This window comes from Bacillus rossius, chromosome 1 (genome assembly GCF_032445375.1).
Source record: "Bacillus rossius redtenbacheri isolate Brsri chromosome 1, Brsri_v3, whole genome shotgun sequence".
NCBI classification, from domain to species: Eukaryota; Metazoa; Arthropoda; class Insecta; order Phasmatodea; family Bacillidae; genus Bacillus; species Bacillus rossius.
In genome coordinates this window covers 91,048,468-91,065,441 of record NC_086330.1, presented here as the reverse complement: position 1 = coordinate 91,065,441, position 16,974 = coordinate 91,048,468, and the positions used below count along the sequence as shown (strand labels likewise).

The following is a 16,974-nucleotide window of genomic DNA, read 5'->3' as shown; positions in this document are numbered from 1 at the left end:
ATTGAAAAAATAAGTGTAAATATGAAATAATTGTATGTCATGAGAAAACTTCTTGTAATATTTATTTGTGAAGTATTTCAAGTTGTAAATAATGTAGAAATATAAAATGTTTAAGACATGTAAACAATGTGCAAGAAATTAATTATATGTCGGTATATTCTGAGAATGTAGAGAATTATTATTTACATGGAACATACTGTATTGAAAACAAATGTATATCAACTTCATATCACGCTTAATATTGTTTAAAGTTTGACAAAATTTATTTAACTGTTTGCAAGCAAAGTACGAGCTCTGAATGGTTGTTGTTTTTATAAATCGCGCATAGCGTTCAGTAACAGAATGAAAGATGTATTAAAGAAATATTAAATACACGCATCCCGTTGTAAAAATAATTATGAAAACAAGTTGATTCTCAATCATTAATAAATAAGCGAAAACAGGAATAATATTCAAAGTAATATAATCGCAACAAAAAAAATAGAGTTTAGTAATTTTTCCGTGATAATACACAATTTAAGTAATATAAATACATGGATTTAGTTATTGCTTAATTCGACCGTTTTAACGTGTTTATTTATTTAAAATAGTGGACATATTGTTAAATAAGAACTGTAAACACAGTGCGCGAACGTGTTTTAACGAAACGAATGTACTCCATCTCGTGTTGTCAGTCAGAACTGACAGAACACATACCTTATCTGGAGAAGAACGTCTCTCTGCGGAGGAGGTATCGAGGGCTGACGAGGGCTGGCTGCGATCAAATGAGGTTTCCGACCTCTGTGGCAGGTGTATATATATATAAATCTGCGTCGGGCGATGACCTGAATTCTCGCGGAATCGCCTACTCTGTGTGTCGGCTTTAGATGACAGTTATAAACTGAAAATTATTAATTTAAGAAAGTTGAGTAGATTATATTTGGTAAAATCATTTAATAATATGGTGATCATGGAAAACTAGTTAAACTATATGTTTTTTGTTTTAGAAAGTAGATTTTCTACCATTCACTTTTTTCAGAATTAAAATTTAATTAATGTTTTTTTTATTATAGCTTACTGAAAACATTTTTCTGCAATCGTTGTAATGCATTACAACGATTGCAGAAACTGTCAACCAAGTCTGTGACAGCATATAGACACCTCTTAGGTGCGACGACAGTTGTCTGGAAAAACAAATTCCTTTCTCTGAAAATAGAGAGCTTCATCCACGGGCTCTCGCACGTCAACCCGCTGGTCGGCCCAGGAAGGCAGGACGTTTCAATGCTAGCTTTTATTTTATATCAGAGGAATACTTAAATCATAACAATAAATCAGAGGTTACACATTAGTTTTATTGTAGTCAACATACATTTCGTGAACGTGCGGGCGCAGAGACTGATGGATAATTTGAATACATTTTTTTTTAAATTATACTAAACCAGAAAATTATATAATTGAAAAGAGTATTAATAAAAAATACAGTAACCTACACGTTCTTTACTTAAGTTGCAAACAGTTTCGGTAATAAAATATGCATTATGCTTTTAACAATTTATTTTAAAACTTTATGCAAAACTGAAATATTACAAGAAAATCACACATAATGTTTGCATACAAACCTGAACATTTACATACAAAGAGTATTAAAGTGACGATAAAAAAAAGATTTGAATGCTAACTTGAACATTTCCTTACACACAAAGAATATTATATTTACGTATTCAGCTGAAACATTTACATACACAAAGTGACAAAAATTCAATTATACTTTGCTTAATAATTCTAGAAGTAATGAGCGCACTGCTACCCGGGCCATCTCGTCAGTTCTTTGTATGGAAGCACTAGACTCTGTTTGAACTCCGACATCTTGACTCACCGGTCCTAAATGACTGAGATCTCTGGTTCGACTCTTGCGAGAGGCAGCAGGCTTTCGCTGTCGTCTGGTGGACTTCGGTGTCGCCTCGGTGATTGGCTCAGCTACAGGTATGATGGATGTTGGCGAATCAGGGCTGATTTGAATGCATTCAGGGATAACCTGAACCGATTGGGTAGCTGTCTGGTTGAATGCGTGTGCGTAGACGTCTTCACTCGTGGCAGGCAGCACTGTATCGTGTCGAAGCATGTTAACAATACATTGTCCATAACCCGAGCAGTTAATTAATTCAAATGGTATGTCTTGAGGTCCTGGGTCGAGTATTTGTTTCGAGTGAAACATGCCGTCACAGCTTTCCGATATGTGTTTTAAATTGTCTTGACTCCACTCGCTGTAATCAACACTGCCTAGACCAGGATTTACACTCACGTATTTCTTGCTTGAATGAAAGTTAGACATCTTGCTTGGCACAGATCCTCACACCGACACAGTTTCAGCTCGACTGTCGACCCAGGAAGCGGCGATCCTATTTAAAAATATATTGCCCATCCGAATGAATAAATTGATTACGAAATTCCATAGAGTAGAGCATCTCGTAGAACAGTCCATTATCTATATCCCCATAGTTGCTTGCTTAGATGCGTCGACACCGAGAATTTGTTTTCTCGTAATAAACGACCTCTCGACAAGGAACACAAATGAGTACTGCAAGGCGTGTCGTGAGGTGGGTTCCACATGCATGTAGCGGGATTATGGCGATAGTGTTTAATTCCGGTACACCATTCGGAGAAAGTACTTTCATAGTCTCTGTCACGGGATGTCTTGAGCTCATCAATAGTACAGGGAAACTTTGCCATTGGATGACTAAGATTTATTACACAGTCTTTATGCTGACAGTCGAAAACAGTCAAGAGAGTCACGGACTTGTATGGTCTATCAGCGTGCCACCTCAGTCGGAAATGAGTATTTTCGCGACAAAGTTCGAAATAAACGTATCGAAGACTACTCAATCCAATATCAAATTCATAGAACTCTACATGAAATTCAACACAGTTCAGACTTGCACGTTTGTAAAGATATCTATTTTCGGTATTGTCAAACAAAGTCGAAGGCTTCATTTCTTTAGATCGTGGATCAGGAGGATAATTAAAATATCTTGTCGCTTCATCCCATGTTAAGATGCTCGGTGCCCACAATTCATCTATTACGGCATCTTCTTGGCTTTGAGTTATATCATGGAATCGCGGTGATAACATGACTGACATAGGTATTGTCTTAGCTCTCAAACTTAAGCGAATGGGGTGAATCGATAAAGTTTACACTGAAGGAAACTACATGTCTCGTAGCAAACACTGTTTTCATAAGTTGTGTTGTGAACATAACCATCACACTGCTCCTCCCAATGCACAACTGTCTCTGGGTTCGTGCTGCGTCTCAAATCACACCTTACTGCAGAATAATCTGGTTCTGAGGTTATAGTTTCAGTAGCGGCTGCTGCCTTAAGTTCTTCTAAGGTAGTAGGAAATTTACTGTCGGGTCTCAAGTAGTGCACAACACAATCTACCTGATTGCAGGGCGTCTCAATAAAGTCCGGAGCCTCCAGATCGCAATCGGTGCTCCAGTGATGATTGAAGTTGCAGACTATGAGGTGGAACTCTCCATCTCCGGTAAGGTATGCCACACGACGAAAGCCGGGTGACACGTCTGCGTAGCGTGCCGATGGATCGAACGTCATTTTTCTTGAATATATAGTGAGTCTACGCCCGCACGACCGCGAACTGTACGCTGACTGTCGTACCCCGGGACGATGACCTCAATTTATAGCGCCTCCAGTCCAGACATGTTTACCGTTGCTTCGCTTGTTGTTGATTCCATTTCGAGCGCGTCATCCAACATTCCAGGATCGCTGTGTTCTAGCATCCAAGCCCTAAGCAATGCGACGTTACGGCGAGACGATACAGGTCTTATGCTGTCACGATTTTGAGCATACATTATGTCTAATTTTTTGAAAGCCGGGCAGCCATATTCCTCTTGTGCATCCACTATGTGCATGTGTTTGAGACAGTGTTTACCCAACCATCTTTTCTGTTCGCTTCCAGCAACTATTACAGTTCCACTCAAGTGAGTTGTCAAGATGGTGGAAAGACTGTTGTAGGGAAACAATCCGTGTTCCCATTTTAAACTATGAAAATTTTTAGTGAGCCACGCATTACTTCTCCGGTATTTACGACTAATGTCTCTCCACTCAAACGGCGGTTTGAATGTTCGCGTAATTATGTTCCCCTCAGAGTCAGCAATGCTAAGTTCCTTGGTAATAAAGCCATACTGAGAGAAAAATCCTTGCAGATTAACATACTTCATGGTGGCTGAGACACGACTGAGCCTCTACTATGCTTAACCCAGTATTTTAACAGCTTTGTCTCGTGGATTATAGGAGACAAGTCTGTCGTGCAATATTATTGCAAATGCTTGTGTTAAGATCGGTAGGTTGTCTGAGCTTGTGATCTCCAACTTGCAATCTATGATATTCGAAGGTATTTTCTCAGCTTGACGGCTTACATCAAACATGAATAACGTAGCCAGTTCCTTAAACTGATGAGGGTCAAGCAAAGGTGCATTCTGCTTTCCATAGTAAGACTCTTGAAAATTTGAATACATATCATATGCGATTAAGTAAAATCCATTGTCGAAGTTTATGTCCAAATCCGTGTATGGATAACTTTCTGAATTCAAGAATAGTTTTATATTCTTTATGTTGCAGTGGTCAAACCTCGATTTATCGGCAGCCATTACATTATGTTTAGCCGATTGAAAGCCGACTATTATGTATCGTGGTTTTTCCATCGAGAAGCTTGTCTTTACTGACCAGCTGACATTTTGTGCTTGTGGCATGCTGGGATATGTTTCAACAGACCAAGATCTAAATGCTATATCTATATTTCTGCCTTTCTCCACAAGCTTAAGCAGTCGCGTGCGTTCCGCTGGAGACACTTGGATGTGTGGTACGGCCCAATCGATAGAGTTTATGGTTAAATTAACTGCTTGAGGCTGCGCACTCGCATCTACGATCGAGTTAATGTACGTATTTTCTAAAACTATAATTAACTCTTGTTTGGAGTTTAGAAGTATACGGTGATAATCCTCAGCAAAGCCGAGGAGATGGCTTAGCAGAACACAGATTTCGAAAACACCATCGGCTGTTAGAGGCAAGCTATAGTTTTCCTCGAGACACCATCCCTCCATTTTGCTGATGGCGTATTCATCACGAGTTCGTGAAAGATAATTCTTCACTGTAGATACCACTCCTAGTGATCTGGTCTGATCTATAAGAACGCCGTTCAGTTCAAATCCTATCCGATTGATCATATGTAATACACCATTGTTTATAATCTTTGCATGGTCCGGTTTCTGTCCGTCTGCCTTTACGAGTTTTCCACGTATACGCAAAAAGGATTTTGAGATGTTTGTGTATGCATCATGATTTTGAATCACTATACGGATTTCAGAGTTGGGGGCATAGGGTCCATTTAAGTATGGTTTGTAAATATGCAGTTCAGTTTTTGAAATAGAATCCTCAAATTGTGGTGCTTGCTCGACTTCAAGAACGGTGTTCTCCATGAGGATAAACTCTAAATCCAAGTTTTTTAAGGAATCTCACGTTAACAGATGTTAGCCGCTTGATGTCTCGTCGTCTACTGGATAAGGACACACCTGAACCGCTCCATTTATGCTTAGAAAAATATTTCACTCCCATTGTTTTTTCAAATGCAGTCTTAGAGTTATTTCTTCCTTTCTTAGGTTAACTAAGCGTCCTTCCTGATCGACTATTTGAATGTCGAGCTCCGATATCGATTGAACGGTAACTGGGACATAAATGAGCGTGGTAGGTCGTTCATTTATCTTATATCCCGGAGGTACTATGGGGGAAAATTCATGAATAGTATTGTTTAATTTACCATTCAAGTATGTGTGTCCCACAGCATTGCTTGTAATTCGTATAACATTCACGGGGAATATATTTACAGGATTTGTCGATTCATGCAGCTCACCTGCTTTGTATACTTGAGAAGAAAATCCAAGCATTTCACCTAATGTATTTTTTCCACTAAAATCCACATGTATATTGTTGCTGAACATTATGCACTGTAAGGTGTTGGGGTTGCCTCGTAATAGAAATGTTGAATCTGCAGGTAGGTTCTGTTTTATGTAAGCTTCCATGTCACTTATTTCATATGCACCTGTTGGTAATTTCATTTCATGATGTTCATTGTTTGCGATGTATCGAAAAACTTGATTATTTTCATCAATGTTCGGTATCGAGTTATATGTTGTCAGATCGATCAATGCCATTGTCCACTCTCCATCCAATTGCAAGGGAGGGAAGTAGTAGGTTCTCATAATCGAGCTCTTCCCAGTTAAAATTAATGTTATTGACATTTTGTCTAGTTTACACTGCGTCTCGCGTTGTGTGTGGTCTCTCTATAAACACTCTGTCGCATATGTGGCTTATGATAACACTAATGCTTCTTATATATTGATACTAAAAATCTTAAGCATAAGTGACCGCAATTCCATGAATGCAACTTTTGTTGCCTGTCATAATTATAGGTTATGTTGCACTTGTTTAAATATCGTATCAGTTCCACTGGTGGAGGCAAGTCTCCGAAGCTATCGTAATATTCAACGTTAGGACCGGTCTTGACATAAGCAGTCCAATGCGTTCCCGGTCCTTTGGATGAGTCTAGATTCAAAATAGCACTTTCATTACGCAATGGTTTCTTAGGTAGCGAATCGCGCATGTATATTTGTCTAAAGTATGGTATTTTCAATTCTTTTATCGCCTTCATTAACTCGAGGTTTGTAAGAGCTCGCTTTGGTAAGTTTTTGATTATCGCTTCCTGCTCCCGCGATTTTTCTTTCTTCTTCTTCCTCTTCGCTTTCCCCCACCACCCGACTGTGGGTAGGGGCGTAGATAAAGTCCTGAACCGTTTTTTGCTGCACGTGCTATCGCTTGCATACGTGCCTGACTCCGGACATCGGAAACAGTTTTAGCAACACCCGCAGCTCCACCAATTAAGCTGCCTAATGCAGCGAGTGCTGGAAATATAAATGGTAATAGACCACCCTTCTTCCCCAGGGCTTTCCTGACAGATTTACGGTTTCTCTTCTTTGATGATGATGAAAATCTTAAACCTGCACCAAGCTTACGTTTCACTCTCATAATCTTGTTAACGGTCCACGCGGATACTCTCTGTCCAAATTTAGTTTCGGGAGACTTTCTAATCTTCTCGGCCGTGTCAGCTAATATTTTATCCGCTTTATGTCTTTCAGCCAAGTTATTACTATTCGCATACACAATATCGTGAAGACGACACGCCTCGTCTAGTGCATTCACACCACGATCACCTCTTGCTAGTCTCTCGGCTAGTCTCGTGCCAGGTCCACAGAAATTGTAGCCCGGAAGATGTGCCTCGAATGGTAGCTTATTTATAACAGAATTAACTAAGCCTGAACCTCTCTTCCGTCTCATACAAGACATATCAAGACACTGAGTGGTTTCACTATAAGGATGACTGTTTTATAGTGTTTAGGTTTAGTATTAAGAATGGAGGTTGTTCAACAACAGCTCGCTTTACCAATTTCACTAATTGATGATGATGTGTTTAGTAAAACTGAAGAACGTCATGGATCTCTGTTACCAAATACCATACGGTGTATAGTGTCAGGTCCTTCGAATTCTGGCAAAACTTGTCTTATTCTTTCACTTCTAGAACACCCCAATGGGATACGTTTTGAGAATGTGTATTTATATAGCAAGTCCCTAGAACAACCAAAATATCAACGTTTAGCCCATGTGCTGGAAAATGTCGGGGGAGTGAAATTTTTTAAATTTCGAGAAAATGCTGATGTTTTAGACCCCAGTCAAGCCCTCCCCAACTCTGTGCTAATCTTCGATGATGTTGCTTGTGATAAACAAAGCATTGTTCAAAAGTATTATTCTATGGGGCGACACCACAAGATCGACTGTTTCTACTTGGTACAAACTTATACCCAAACCCGAAAGCAATTAGTGCGAGATAATTGAAGACCTTGCTGCAAAAAGGGGATAACTCACATTTCAGTAATTTTACAGGAGAGACAAAAAAACGTATTGCAAAATTGGGGCTACTATATGTGCATGACTTGTTTACATTTTCATTATAAAGTATGGAAAAGTGTATCGTCAACCACATTCACAATAAAATTGATTCCTAAAGTCGGAAGTAAATCGTTAATAAGTGAAATGAAGTTATCCCTTTTTTGCTCCAAATAATGAAAATAATAATACATATATGTATAATCCCTAATTAATGACAGTATTTTAAATTAACAATATTACCACATGATAGAAGACTCTTTCTACTCTTAAAAAAACTATGTATTGTAATAAAATCAATATACATAACATTAATTTCAGAGAAGTACCCAAAACTTAAGATAAACAATACAATGTTACTGTAACAAGTCACAGTACCACACTTCATTATGTACTATGAAAGAATATGGCTGTAAATGAACACACATAAACAACTATTACACGTTCACAGTGAAATGTAGTCATCGTCTGAACAAGAAGCACCACATTCTAGATCTATCGTTGCCACAGACTTCAAGTTATTGTAGTACCACATGTCACACTTCGGAACATACTGCTCTGCGAGTTTCATTGTGTCCCTTAGTTTCGCATCTTTAAGTGGTAGTTTCATCACATATGCAGGAGGAGCATCAAGTGAAAGTTGTTATTTAGCCTTTATTAAATTAAAGTTTTCATAGTAAAGTTCACTTTGGTGACTGCAACATCGCAGAACTTGTGATGAGCCAGAGTAGTGGAAAATACGGAAACGCGATACAGTAAATACACTTGTGCCCTTCATTTTTTTAGAAACATTTGCTTCAAATGTGTGACGAAATCTCGTACATCATCTTGTTTTACGTCAATGACAAAGAACTTCTTAGGTGAGGTTTTCTTCACCAAACTTTTGTACTCTTAAGGCAAATATACCCTCTCTGTTTTTCTGATGTTTATTTCAATGCGACCAAAACACCGGTCACATGGAAGGAAACTGTGGCCCGGTTCTGGAAATCGGTGCACAATATCGTCAAATCTCCCTATTTGTGTGCAGCTAAAAAGGAACTGGACTAAAGCATTGTTCTTATTCTGTGCACAGCAGTTGTCTGAAAAAAGGTAGACTTTCTTTACCGATGTGTTGAGCACATTATCAAAATAATGTTTCAGGAACGAGATAACTTCATTTGAGCCTTTCTTTGCTGTACATTCATCATACATATAATAGTGGGCAGTTTTGAGTTTCGCTGAATAGATACAGAAGTTGTACATCCAAACCTGGCGACAGTAAAAAGCATCGCTGGACGGTACTTTTGGAAGGGGCATATTTTGTTGATAGTCAAAACAGAGTGTATCGGTAAATTCATTGTTTTCAGCTTCATGTATCTTACCTTTCATGCTTGTATAAAACATGTCTGCTTTAGTGATGTGAACCATTTTTTCAGTCTCAAGTCGTTTCTTTTCCTCTATAGAAGTTGCCCCATTTATCTGGTTCTCCAGAATATCACATGTTTTGCACGTGTCTGTACAAGGCCTCCCGAATGAATAATTAAAGTTATTTCGAAAATATCTGTAATAATAATCATACGTCACAGTAGGTTTGATGTTTTGTCCTTCCTTCAGACGATGATGCACATCAACTTCATACTTCTCCAGATACATTTGGTACATATGTGATATGTTTAGCAATGCAGACAAATAATACCTGTTGCTCTTACCTCTGCTGTAATGTGACAATCTCCTTGGGAAGCTTCTGATATGGTTATCGACTTGCTGTTTGATATTTTCGGGAATAGCATTTGCTCTGGTATCATGTTTCCCTCGGCCATCTGTTGGAGGTGTTACAGATGTTGACATGTGCTTTGCAATCCTTTCCACTCTCTTCTTACCAATGCCATGTAGTAAGCAGAATCCCATTTTGCAAACTTCGATTTGCTTTGGGCCGTCCCTAACCTAAAATCAAAGCAAACATGCAATAGTAAGTACATATGTTCATTGGCGTGATGATTGTTTACAAGATAAGGGTAGAGGTATTGAACTTACTTTGTATTTGATACTGAAGCAGCGAGGTGACTTGTTTCCGGATACTATTCTTCGTCGGGCTACTGGTAAAACTGTAATCAGTCCACTAAGGTAAGAATCTTGTCTTTCTTGTTCTGCTATATTATTGAATGCTTTCAAGAATAAATGTTTGCGTTCATTAGTCAGACTGCCGAGGCAGTTTTTCTTGCACTTGCAGTTTGAAGCTGTTTGCCTGCCTGGTTTCTTTTTTCCTCTATGCCCCACATAAGCCTCACCACGAGCACGTTTTGATTTTGCTACATTTCGCTTCCATTTCTTTACATTACACTTTCTTTTTCTACCTCTATTTTTACTTTCATCTTTATCTAGTTCTGAATCACTATTTTCCACGTTGGACGGAATATATTCACTTCCAGATGCTTCAAAGTCTGTACACTCATCACTACTTTTTTTTTTTTTTGTTTGTGTGGTTAACAGCTTTCGCCCACAACCAGAACTATATCTTTCGAAGCGTCATCATATCGTATCAATAACATCTCTTAATGTAAATTAACACCCATGCCTTACCCGGGACTCGAACCCAAAACCCCTCGCACTAATCACTACTTTCTGCCATATTTGGTAAACGAACAGATGTTTATTTTTTCTCCATAGAGATTATACTTAATAATCACCTTCGAGCATATAGAGTGCGTTCCAGCTATATGTTTTCATGTTCACATCTAAAACAGATAATGAGAGGCGACGTAGCACGCGAGATATGCAGGTTGAATATTTAAAAGTGATTTTTATGGGTGAAAAATAATTTTAATTGTAACTGTGAACATAAGTTAGGAAAATATGTTTGCTGCAAAGAGGGGATAACTCCGCAACTTATCCCTTTTATGCACCAAAAAGTTACAGGGGATAACATTCTACAGTCTGTTGCTAAGGCATTTAAAAAGGTATTTATACCCTTTCTGCACCAGTTTATGCAGTGATTTTTTTACTGTATAGCCAACCAATAAAATGATTTTAGGTAAAAAGTGGACTTATCCCCTTTTTGCACCAAGGTCTTCAATTGTAATCTAATAATTTTGTTTAAAATGGACGATCTTAATCTAAAACATGTGTTTTCCGACCATGTCGGTACAGATATGAGCTTTGAGAGATTTAAAACTCTTTGCGGTCACTGTTGGAACAGTCCTAATGAGCATGGTTTCATTGTGATAGCTAAAGATTTTCCTCTACATAAAGGGCGTTACAGATGTGGTTTTGATCAGTTTATTGTGATAGGTTCATGAATCATGATGTCAAAGTTCGGTGGTGGTGGACTTAAACGATCGCACGACTCATGCATGACGTTTACTCGTGAAGGGGACTGCGACTTAAGCTGGAAACATTTGAAGAGAGTTGGTGATCCTAAACAAGATGGTGATGCTGCTAATAAGAAGTATGTTGACGCAGTAAGCGGGGCTTTTACACATGCTTTGCATTCGATGACTGATGGTATGACACGACAAGTTACAGATATCAACAGATCACTTACTGTAACAAGAGATGTGCAAGTGGGGATTATGGAGTTCTTGCGCAATATGGAGGCTAAAGAACAGCATTTAATTGCTCAATTAAATGAAAGTCTTTCAGCTGTGTCGACAAAGTTGGGTGATATGTGCACCTCGTTGGAGAGCAGGTTAGATTTATTCGCACAAACATTTATAGAGGAACTAAATGATGCACTAAATGCTAACATGGTTGAGATGGTATTGAAAATTAATGCTGGAATTGTACAACAGCTTTCACAAATGAATCGCACTGTTGGTGTTTTGACGATTACTCCTGATGAATATTCTCGCGGTGTGTTGTCTAAGAAACCTTCACCTCCAAAACCAGCACCTGCAAAAACAGCATCTTCAAAACCAGCACCTCCAAAACCAACACCTCCAAAACCAGCACCTCCAAAACCAGCACCTCCAAAACCAGCACCTCCAAAACCATCAAGCTCTAGACATGCCTAGATCACTCACGTATTGATGCTAGTTGTATATAAAAGGGTGATATGCTATCGCTAACTCTGCAGTCATGTCTCTTGAGGCTAGTAAGTTGGAGCGCGTCATAGAAAATGTTCGTGCAAAGTATCTACTTGCCAAACGAGCTCGTTTGGAGAGGGATGCAATTAATGAAGAAATATTCAAGTCTGTTAATTCGCGTTTGGATAAACTTGGACCTACTACATCGCTCGCACAGTCTATCGGTACTGTGAAGCAGGATTCTGCGGAAGAAGCTACTGTGAAACAATATTTAGAATAAAGCGACAGTGATGACTCGAGCGCTATTCCTTTAAAACATCACGGTGTTCCATATGATGATTCTTTAGGTGGAGTGCAGTCTTATTTGCAGAGCTACAACCTTCGCTTTGGTGATGGAACCTATGGTGTATCTAAACGACATAACCGCGGGTTTTTAGGGGACACGGAAGTATTTTTTCACGATAACAATATGATTCGCGTTAAAGATGAACTAATACAACCTGCTCCTGGTTTATTTGAACTTTTATTTCGCAGAGAGCCGCATACGTACTCGGAATCGGCCCTTAAACAATATGGTAATCTACTAGAGCTTACAAATGCTTATTTTAAAAAGAATGATCCTGCAACAAATCTCTATAAAAGCACGTCACATGCGAAATTTGATATCATTAAGCAACTGTTTCCACATATTGGTTCGCAGCAACGAGGAAGTGGATTGTTACATAAAACATTGGATTTAGGTCGTAAACGAGAGTTCATTTATTGGAATGATCCGAATGAGATAGTAGATCGACTCAGGTTGTTAATGGCCTCGCAGGCTTCTGGCCACACCGGACACAATAACGAAATCCTTTCGATACTTGAAGAGTTACAAGAATCAGGATACATTGCAAAATGAGCGACGCACAGCGTGGGATTGCATACGAGCTTCACCGAGGCAAACGTATTATATTTCCTCGCAGAAAGGTCTTAACATATGGACTCCATGATTTACTACAGATTGATTTGGTAGAAATGATACCATACAGTAAAGTGAACAGTGGTTACAAGTACATCCTGACTGCCATAGATGTGTACAGCAAACGTGCTTATGCAGTTCCAGTTAAACAAAAGACAGGTGTGATGGTTACTGCTGCCATGAGAAGTATTTTGAAAGAAGCAGGAAGTTTTAAAAGTATTCAAAGTGATGCGGGAACAGAATTTTATAACTCAACTTTCAGAGCTCTTATGAAAAGAAAAAATATTAATCATTATTCCACTCACAGTGAGATTAAAGCAAGTGTGGTAGAGCGGTTTAATAGATCTCTAAAATCGCTGCTTTTTCGCGAGTTTTCAGCTCAAGGAAATTATAAGTGGCTTAAAATTTTACCACAAGTTCTACGTGTCTACAATAACAGATTCCACCGCACCATTGGCATGGCTCCGAATCAAGTGAAGGATGACTCTTTGCTACAAAGTGTTTACAAATATGTAAAGACAATTGACCCTAGAAAACCTAAGGCTCGTGTGGGGGATCATGTACGCGTGTCACGAAACAAGAAAGTTTTTGAAAAGGGGTTTACACCGAATTGGTCTCACGAAGTGTTTAAAGTAACAGCTATGAGGTCCAGCTTTCCGCGTGTGTATAACTTGAGTGATATGGATGGAAATGAAATACAAGGTGTTTTTTATGCTTCAGAAATTCAAATTACAAAATACCCCGATACATACTTGGTAAATAAAATTCATCGAAAGCGTGGTGAAAGATTCCAGGTGTCTTGGAAGGGGTTTCCCGATACCGTGAGGACATGGGTAAAGAGAAAGGATATGGGAGTTTAAGATTACATATACACATTTTATTTTACCTTATTGCTTGTTCTCAATCGAAGCATATTCTATGGAATCGTTTGTGTGGGCTGTTGTTGAGATTCTATTCCTGCAATGTATTTATAATGTGTGGACTACTTCCTGAACACGACCCAGCACTCTGCAGCTTGGGATCAACAAGCTGTGACGTCAGCCCGCGCTGGGCGCCTCATTGGAATGTGTAGCGCGACATCGGGGTTGCATGTCATCTTTCCGTCAAGACCAGGTCAACTATAGTCTTCATTCTGTCTCTGACAATTCCATAATGAACATGGCTGCTTTTGAGGAAATGCGCGATTGCATTGAATATGCGCTTCATGCTTGCATCGGCATGAATATAGATGCGATAGTACACCATCTAGAGGTCTCCGCGATCAATTTGTTCGCTGCATTTCCAGAGGAATACGAGTTTCTAACATACCTTTACAACGGTATTATAGCATGCTTTGAAGCTGTAATGGAGGCTCAAGAGCAAGTGGAGCCAGATGATGGAGTGGACAGCGGCTTCGGAGAGAGTGACGGTGAAGCATAATGCTTGCGCCCTTGTTAAACATGGAAAATAGGCCTCTCGGGGAAACTCGCCATGTATAAAAAAAAGGAGTTAACGCATCTAATGCTGTACCTCCTGAGACATAGTCTCTAAGGTGATGTGGAAAGCAGCATACCACTATAAATTCAAACACAAGTTTTTATTTATTTTTTTATTTTTTTTTCAGCTTACACTCCAGAGAATCTTCCGCCACGTCGAGATGAAGAGAATGAGACTACACATCATAGTTATAAATTCACTATCACTAAATAATAATAATGAGCTTACACTATTATTAAATGCATTACAGGAAAGCTAACACTAAAGTATGCCTATAAGAAAATATTTCTTATGCCTGCTTCTGATGCATATAAAGGAACACATATCATGATCATTCAATATGGTGCACTCTGTGCATGTAAGGGAACAATCTTTTCGGTGCACTCTGTGCATGTATTGGAACAAGTCCTTGGGTGTATCATGTGCTTCCAAGATGGTGGGGCTGTTGAATCCAAGATGGCGGAGAATTGTTTAAAGGTTGTAATATTTTTTAAATTTAAATATCGCGCCCTCTGGTAGCAACACTTGTAACTAAATATATCGATTAGCATTCGACCTATCGAATGGTGTTGCGCCCTGGCAGCTGAAATATGAAATAAATGTAAATATATCGATTAGCATTCGACCTATCGAATGGTGCTGCGCCCTGACAGCTGAAATATGAAATAAAAGTAAATATATCGATTAGCATTCGACCTATCGAATGGTGCTGTGCCCTGGCAGCTGAAATATGAAATAAAAGTAAATATATCTATTAGCATTCGACCTATCGAATGGTGCTGCATCCTGGCAGCTGAAATATGAAATAAAAGTAAATATATCGATTAGCATTCGATCTATCGAATGGTGCTGTGCCCTGGCATCTGAAATATGAATTAAGATGGCGACGGTGGCACACTCTGGTAGCCAACTTGAGAATCAAGATGGCGGCGCCTCTGGCAACTCATTTTTGAATTTGCCGCGCGATACTAGCGACATCTACCAGCCAACTTGAGAACCAAGATGGCGGCGTCTCTGACAACTAATTTTTGAATTTGGCGCGCGATACTAGCGACATCTACCAGCCAACTTGAGAACCAAGATGGCGGCGCCTCTGGCAACTAATTTTTGAATTTGGCGCCATCTGGTAGTCTGTGCTGGAATTAAAGATGGCGGCTGTATAATAATTTTAATTTCAAATGTGGCGCCTTAGGTATGCATTAAGGAAGGCAAAAACACCCTCCCCCATTTATCATAAACTTGCCGTCAGTATGTAGCATATATAGATTATTTATTCCACCATATTCCAATTGGTCTCGTGGTCTAGTGGTCAAGGCGTCCGCCTCGTAACCACGACATCCTGGACGTTTTCACGTCCCATGGATCGAATTCTAGCCTTGGCACTGAAAATATTTTAGTTAAAATAAAATAATACCTGCTGCTACCTGGTGGCGACCAACAGAACTATATGACATCACACAAGATGGCGGCCTCCAGCAGCCTAAACAAGATGGCGACCAGGAAAAATCAAGATGGCGGCCTCCAGCAGACGAAACAAGATGGCGACCAGGAAAAATCAAGATGGCGGCCTCCAGCAGACGAAACAAGATGGCGGCCAGAAGAAATCAAGATGGCGGCCTCCAGCAGACGACACAGAATAATGACGTCACGATTCGAAGTTGGTGGAAATTTCTAGAAATACAAAATGGCGGATTTGCGGATTTGCGATTTGCGGATTTGCGAATTTGAGATTTGCGGATTTGCGAATTTGAGATTTGCGAATTTGAGATTTGCGGATCTCCGGATTAGCCACTGGATTAGCGGATTAGCCACTGGATTAGCGCATAAAAAACTGGAATTGCACATAAAAAACCATAAAAAATGCGTAAAAAACCATAAAAAATGGGATAATCCCCGGATTACCCCGCTCCCCCCTCGTCTATGTTCCAGAGTCGGCACGCTCTCCCTACTTGTATCAGTTTGGAATATTGGGGAACATACTCGATGTTAGGTACATTAATTTATAAAAAAAAATGTTTCCGAAGTTTCTAGCAGTTCCAGAACGATCCAGAATAAATAGGTACTTTGAAATATACCTTGAGCTGTGCTGAAATGAATTTTTTTATTATTTCTAGTCACAGTGTTTCTACAAAATTCTTAATTTTCGTCTTTAACTGCTCAACTGGTTTTCCTTTTTGTTTAGCAATTTCTTCCCAGAAATCTTCTTTCCATCATTTATTTTAATGGTTCGGGTGTTGGAGGGCCCAAATCCCATTCCTTTCTTTGTCAAGTTCTATGAAAAATACTGTCTCCAATTTAGTCATCTCCATTTTTCCAAATCAAATAAAAGTAAACATGGAAGCGCTAACATGGAACAAACATGACTAAAGCCCGATGTTCTCCCGGGGTTCATGCTGAGCGAGTGAGAGAGCAACAGAAGAATGACACGCCACCAGTCCACACTGGTTCTTACGTAGAGCCGTGACTTCCTTTGATGTGACGAACGAAAGACCGACAAATGACGGATCGAGCCCGTTGCATATCTTCCAGTCAAGTTTTGAGACGCAACGCT

General features: G+C 39.4%; 1 protein-coding gene across 1 annotated transcript in view; it reads left to right on the top strand.

Moving 5' to 3' along the window:
* LOC134539845 (ankyrin repeat domain-containing protein 2-like) overlaps window positions 1-16,974 on the top strand; it is a 54,748-nt gene that overhangs the window by 12,568 nt on the left and 25,206 nt on the right. The gene's annotated exons all lie outside the window — the stretch shown is intronic.